Source organism: Sardina pilchardus, chromosome 22 (assembly GCF_963854185.1).
Source record: "Sardina pilchardus chromosome 22, fSarPil1.1, whole genome shotgun sequence".
Classification (NCBI taxonomy): Eukaryota; Metazoa; Chordata; class Actinopteri; order Clupeiformes; family Clupeidae; genus Sardina; species Sardina pilchardus.
In genome coordinates this window covers 3,623,122-3,630,621 of record NC_085015.1, presented here as the reverse complement: position 1 = coordinate 3,630,621, position 7,500 = coordinate 3,623,122, and the positions used below count along the sequence as shown (strand labels likewise).

At 43.3% G+C, this 7,500-nt stretch overlaps 1 protein-coding gene across 4 annotated transcripts in view; it reads right to left on the bottom strand.

The window, feature by feature from the left end:
- Positions 1-7,500, bottom strand: part of LOC134069762 (SUN domain-containing protein 2-like) — a 57,255-nt gene that overhangs the window by 10,808 nt on the left and 38,947 nt on the right. The window lies entirely within an intron of this gene.

Sequence of the window (7,500 nt, the reverse complement as noted above, 5' to 3'; positions counted from 1 at the left end):
CATAATGTAGGCCTACAAACTTCATCTGATCATTTGGTAGGGTCAAATAGACCACTTTGCTTTCACCTGTTAATAATTCCCTACGGTAAGTTATCTGAAGTAAACAATTGGCTATTTAACGGAGAAGATGTCTTCCTTACCTTCGCAGTCCGATGCAAAAAGCAATATGATTATATTTTAGAATGCGCGTCGTTCTTATTGATTGCTTTCATTGTTACGCGTTCGGAATCGCCTACGCGTTATTATAACGAGTTCGAAAGACGTGCTGCCTATGTCAATGTCCTCATAGGTTCTAGATAAAGCTATGAATGTCCTTTTCCTAAATTCTTAGCAGAAAATGTACAAAACTTGAGCTGGAGCTAGAACACGATATCTCAGCGAATAGCTCAGTATTTCCATGGTGGTGGCATTTTGAGCAGGCTTGTCAAACATGCCATTCTTTGTCTCATAAAATCATTTGATTTCATTAATACTCTGGGTCCAGGCCATGGTGACGTGGGGGTAGGCTCATCCATTATTAGGAACCCAAATAAATGAATTTCTATTATTTAAAAATCGGGAACATCAGGCCTAAAATAAACCGACGGAATCTATTAAACAAGTTAGGTATATTGATGTACAGTTGTTTAACCCTTAGATGCATAAGTGGGGTCAAAAATGACCCCAGAGGTTGTTTTCTTGCAGTATCTTCTTAATTTTACATTTTTTTCATTTAACCTTCCATGTATTCCTCAAATAGGTTGTCTTTGACATGAGGCCATTTGGATTTGTGTCTAATTGTTATATTTTTTAAGTAATTTCATGTTTTGTATCAATACCACCGATCCGCATAGGTGGGGTCAAAAATGACCCCAAGCATTTTCTATGGAATTTCAAAAGTTAACCCTAGGATCTTTTGATTTTTATCAACTGTGGCAGTCAGGTATACATTTACTGTTGATTATCACATCTCATGTCAGCAGTCTCACCATCCTGAAGGCCATTTTTACACAACAACATAAATCTAAGTATCATCATATAATGTGACGGCCAAGCGTTCATAGCGACGCCGTTTTTTGATCCTTCGATGTCCGCTCTTCCTATCATTGTGAAGCAGAATTCACCAAGTGATATTTACAGAGGGATTTGTTGATATAGCGTTCTTGGCCTGATTTGTATGACTTTTATGCCTAAAAATAGGGCGAAAATCCATTTTTTAAGCCAATTGGCAGTATTTTCTGATTTACTGGATAGCAAAAGAAGATATTCATAATCACCTCTGTAAATGTTTTTTTATTTGATATATTAACACTACAAAAAAATCATTTTCAACCTGGCTTTTTCCAATGGTCAGATTCTTCGCATCAAAACATATATGCAAATCAGCGCATATTTAATTAGACATGACCTAATTAGCATATTTAAACATAAATACAGAAAACTTGCAATACGTTTTTTTCTCCTATTTATATGAATATTCAACTGGTAAAGTTTCATGAAGATATCTCTAAGTTAAAAATGTTACCCTATTCACCTATGTTGAGATAATTTTAGGATGTTTACCTTTTTTGCCTTTCTAAAAGCTGATTTGTAATAAAATTTCAATAAACAGTGATACATCAATATGTCCAACATGAAATAATTATTCTTTTGACAAATATATAATAAAAATCATCATCTCTAACCAAAATGAAAGACATTATTTGAGTTTGCAGCAAAAAACGCATGCATTCTAATTGGGGTCATTTTTGACCCCACTCATGGAAGAGTGTAGGTATTGGTAGCCTATGCATCTAAGGGTTAATACGTTTTGAGAGGTATCAACACACACATAGCCTAGCGAAACAACGAGTGGCAACACGAGATGGCAGTCCAGAGCCGAGTCCAGTGGACTCCATTGTCGTCTCAGAGCAGCACTTTTCACACCCCACTGTCTCCATGGAGACGTGCTCTGCGTTGTGTGCCAGCGCATTCCCGCACTGTGCCAAGATCTGTTCTAAGTTTACAGACGACTGTTTAGAGTTCAGTTTAGCCTACATTTTCCATGATTATGCTACATGTGCATCTAGTTGATATTGTAGCTTGTTACAGTAATGTGCTTACAAACGTGAAGTACAGTAATGGACGAAAATCTCATTTCAAGAGAAACTTGTGCCCTCCACCATTATGCTACCGCTCAGCTAATTCAGTATTAGCTACAGTACAGTACTGTATGTGCGTGTGTGCTTGCAGGCATACATATGTGTGTCTGTGTGTGTGTATGAGCATGCATGCATATGTGTGTGTGTGTGTGTGTGTGTGTGTGTGTGTGTGTGTGTGTGTGTGTGTGTGTGTGTGTGTGTGTGTGTGTGTGGTGTGTGTGTGTGTGTGTGTGTGTGTGTGTATGTATGTATGAGCATGCATGCATGTGTGTGTGTGTGTGTGTGTGTGTGTGTGTGTGTGTGCATATAATTTATATATGAGCTCAACAGTGAGGGCAAGTGGGTGATGCTGGCGAGCTGGACGCTGGTGTGGAGGGCTGGAGCCCTGGCAGGACCCTGTGGCCGTCTCTCCGTCCCAGGAGAGAGCCCCTACTGTGGGACAAACTCAGAGCCCCCCCCCCCCCCCCCCCCCCCCCTCACTGGACCCACAGGAGCACCTACCCTCCCCTGTTGTGCTCATACTCACAGAGATGGCATGGGCAGTGAGACAGCTGCAGAGAGACAGATGCAGTGAGACAGGTGCAGTGAGACAGATGCAGAGAGACAGATGCAGTCAGGCAGTACTATGGTCAGTGAGATGCCTACAGTAATATGGTTGTTTAGGTGTGTACAGTATGAAGTGTGTTTAGGTGTGTACAGTATGATGTGTTTAGATGTGTACAGTCATATGTGTGATTAGGTGTGTACAATAATATGGTTGTTTAGGTGTGTACAGTATGAAGTGTGTTTAGGTGGCTGTAGTGAGAACACCAGTAGTAGTCTTTTCAGGTAAAAGAGATGATGTGTTCATGACTGTGTGTGTGTGTGTGTGAGTAAGAATTGTGGTAACAGTGCCAATGTGTGTGTGTGTGTGTGTGTGTGTGTGTGTGTGTGTGTGTGTGAGAGTAAGATTTGTCTTAACAGTGCCGATGTGTGTGTGTGTGTGTGTGTGTGTGTGCGCGTAAGTAAGTATTGTGTTATCAGTGCCTGTTAAACGTGAGTCATCTCCGCAGCTCTGGATGAGAATCGGTGCAGACAGGTCAGTCCTCTCCGGCCGCTCAGCATTCTTTCACATAAAAGAGCGATGTGTGTGTGTGTGTGTGTGTGTGTGTGTGTGTGCACATAAAAGAGCGATCTCCGATGGGAGGCTGTGACGGCCGGCCGGCGCTGCCAAACATGCCGAGGAATGCTCTGGGAATATCCTGGGAATAGCGGGAGTTTTCATGAGCCTGGACTTATTTAGCTAGCAGTGTAGGGAGCCAGTGGCCTCTCCAGCTTTGTGGTGCGGTCTGATGTGGACGTGTGTGTGTGTGTGTGTGTGTGTACTCGTGTGTGTGTGTGTGTGTGTGTGTGTGTGTGTGTGTGTGTGTGTGTGTGTGCGTGTGCGTGTGCGTGTGCGTGTGCGTGTGCGTGTGTGTGTGTGTGTGTGTGTCAGTCTGTGTTTGTGTGAGTGTGTGTGTTGTGGAATTCACAGACTGTCAATGGAGGTAAAAGTCCATCCCGTGCCAGTGATGGTTGTGCTCCTCGAGAGTCAAACTGTCCCGTTACACAAAGCTGTATTCTAATAGACGTCTGAAGTTCGCCTACAAAATCTTTGAGATCCGGTATCTTGTGATTTTTTCTATGGGAAAATAACTTGGGGATTTTGGATTATCGAACCTGTTAAACTATCGCGGAGACGAATAAGTCTGACGTTTTGCTCAACACACTTTTGCCCTCTGCCTTCGAGTGAGTACTGTGATCTGTGGTACGTTAAGACAGCAATTAACACCTGGATTAGGGTTGCAAAATTCCGGGAATTTTCAAAGTTGGAAACTTTCCATGGGAATTAACGGGAATATACGGGAATTAACGGGAATAAATGGGAATTAATGGGAATAAACTGGAAATATTGTATCTGGCAAGTTAGTATATAACAGAGACCTTAATGTAGTTGGAAAAAACCCATCTTTCCGCATTATGTTAGTTAAAACAACCTGATTTAATGCAAATTCAGTTGAATTTCTACCCTGCACACAGGTCAATTACATGCACACAACAATCAACATAGGCTACTAGACATATAGGAAACCTAATTTTCCCGGTGAAAACGTCATTGCAAACGTTATCTCATGTGGGAATAACTGGTGCGAAACTGGGGGAAGTTTGCGAACAGAGTCGCCCTGTTCTTGGCGTGTCATCACTGTTGTCATGTAAATGGAAGAACGTAATTTTGCATAAGCTCTAATGGGATGGTTAATAATCATATGGTCATATTAGTGGTCTGATTTAGCTTGGCACTTTTGAAATAATCACAATCTGTGAGGTTTGGGGTCATACATGTATGTAATATCGGCATTTTTTGACCAACCGAGGATTAAAATAAATTCATTAAACATTTTTGTAACAAGTCAAGTTAAGTCAGTGTTCACGGCAGTCTTGGCTAGCTAAAGTAAACTGCTAGTAAAAAACAAAATTCCCGTAAATTCCCATTAATTCCCTAATTTCCTGTAATTCCATAAAAGTTTCCAATTTTGAATATTTCCAAAATTCCCTAGCCTAACTTCCCATGGGAAATTTCCAGAAAGTTTCCGGAAATTTACCGGAAATTTTCCGCCCCTTTGCAACCCTAACCTGGATCTCCTTATATGGGCAAAGATGGCAGTTTGTGGTTCTTTTTTGTTGGCGAACTTCAGAGGTCTATTTAGTCTCAGAGAATAGAGCTGTAACTGCTCTAAATCTGTGGACAATTACATGACATGAGATGCGTAGACTAAAAGCTCCAGACGTCTGTGGTCACACTCTCAAACTCTGCTGGGTCACCCGATGGCTGTTATTAGCGCTGCTGTGGTCATACCCTCCAACTCTGCTGGGTCACCCGATGGCTGTTATTAGCGCTGCCATGATATCAGAGCCACAGATAGCATTCAATACATGAATGTGCTGTATAGCGGCCTTTTTGATAAGGCCAGTGGCATTAGCCATGCCCATCTGCATGTGTCATGTGCCACACATACAAAGAGTTACTGTGAGAGTCCTGGGTAAAGATATGTGCATTGTACAGTGAGAGATGGACAGTCTGTTTTATATTTCTACTATTTCTATGGTGCATTACAAGATAACTCATTTTTGGAACATTGATAAGTACTTCTCGTGAAAATGCCCAAGTCAAACCTTGCTTTAAAAGCATAATTACATCAGGGCCACTGTCAAGCTTGTCCGTGTTGTCGTTTTTGGGAGAAAATGGCATTTGATTCACTATATATATATATTTTTTAACAAAACACTAATATAAGAAGGCTCAACACAACATGGAACTTTGATCGAAGTATCATCAATGTCTCGATCTACACATGACCTTGAGGATTGAGAACATTGTTTACGGAGTTACGGGGTCACCAGGGTTACGGGGTTACGTGCTGACTAGAGTTACAGGGTCACCAGGGTTACGGGGTTACGTGCTGACTGGAGTTACGGGGTCACCAGGGTTACGGGGTTACGTGCTGACTGGAGTTACGGGGTCACCAGGGTTACGGGGTTACGTGCTGACTGGAGTTACGGGGTCACCAGGGTTACAGGCTTACGTGCTGACTGGAGTTACGGGGTCACCAGGGTTACGGGGCTACGTGCTGTCTGGAGTTACAGGGTCACCAGGGTTACGGGGCTACGTGCTGACTGGAGTTACGGGGTCACCAGGGTTACGTAGTTACGTGCTGACTGGAGTTACGGGGTCACCAGGGTTACAGGCTTACGTGCTGACTGGAGTTACGGGGTCACCAGGGTTACGGGGTTACGTGCTGGGGAGCACATGTGCTGTGTGGGCCTCCTGACCTGGGCAGCCTCCAGCAGATAGAGAGTGCAGCAGAGGCATTAACACTGGGACACACACGTATGCATCAGATCACTTAGTGTGTGTGTGTGTGTGTGTGTGTTGGCTCATTTGAGTGTGTCTGTGTGTCTGTGCGTTGGCTGATGTGTGTGTGTGTGTGTGTGTGTGTGTGTGTGTGTGTGTGTGTGTGTGTGTGTGTGTGTGTGTGTGTGTGTGTTTGGTCTACTGTGAGAGGATTCCCTGGCATCAGGTCAGATATTATGTTGTACTTGGGCTCTGCTGGGCTCTTATCTTATGTGTTCAACTTAAGGTGTGTGTGTGTGTGTGTGTGTGTGTGTGTGTGTGTGTGTGCTTGTACTTGTTGGTGCGTACATGTATGTGCATATGTTAATGTGTGTGCGTGTGTGTGTGTGTGTGTGTGTGAGAGAGAGGATGGACTGGCCTTAGGTGTGTGTGTGTGTGTGTCCTGGACTCTACAGTACGTGTCTCAGTGGCACGTACTGTATCTGAAGAGTAGTGTGTTCTTATCTGCTCAGGAACTAACAATGGCTACATACTTCACTATCACCACACACACACACACACACACACACACACACACACACACACACACACACACATATATATATATGCACATACAATCTCTCTCTCTCTCTCTCTCTCTCTCTCTCTCTCTCTCTCTCTCTCTCTCTCTCACACACACACACACACAGACATGTGCATATGAACCCACACAGACACACTTGCACTGCTAACAATGGGTGTGATTTGCTATCGCTTGGCTTTGCCACTTTCTTAATCTCAAGATGGCAGGTGCAACCCCCTACACATGAATGCCCAAAAAAACATGAGCACACACGTACACACACACACACACGTACACACGTACAGTACACACGTACACACGTACACACACACACACACACACACACACACACACACACACACACACACACACACACATATTGAGGACACAGAGGGTACAGAACACACACACACACACACACACACACACACACACACACACACACACACACACACACATTGAAATGCCCAAACACACACTCATCCACACATATACGCAAACACAAACACACACACATACTGAAATGGACACACATGCACAAAATGCACACATTCATAAACACACACACACACACACACACACACACACACACACACACTACTGCTAGCTTGCATAAACACAGCTAAAGGTGATCTGAGGTCATGTGGAATGGAGGGATGAGAGGAGAGAGGGAATAAGAGAAGGAGAGAAAGAACAACCGAAGACAAATAGAAGAGACAACAGAGAGTTGTGAGAGAGAGAGAGAAAGATGGAAAACAGTTGTAGGAGAGATGAACAAATAAACTGAGATGGACATACTGTACAGACAGACAGAACGACTGAACAACAGAGAGAAGAAGACATACTGTACATACAGACAGACAGACAGACAGAGAGATCAAGACAGACAGACAGACAGACAGAGAGATCAAGACAGACAGACAGACAGACAGACAGACAGACAGACA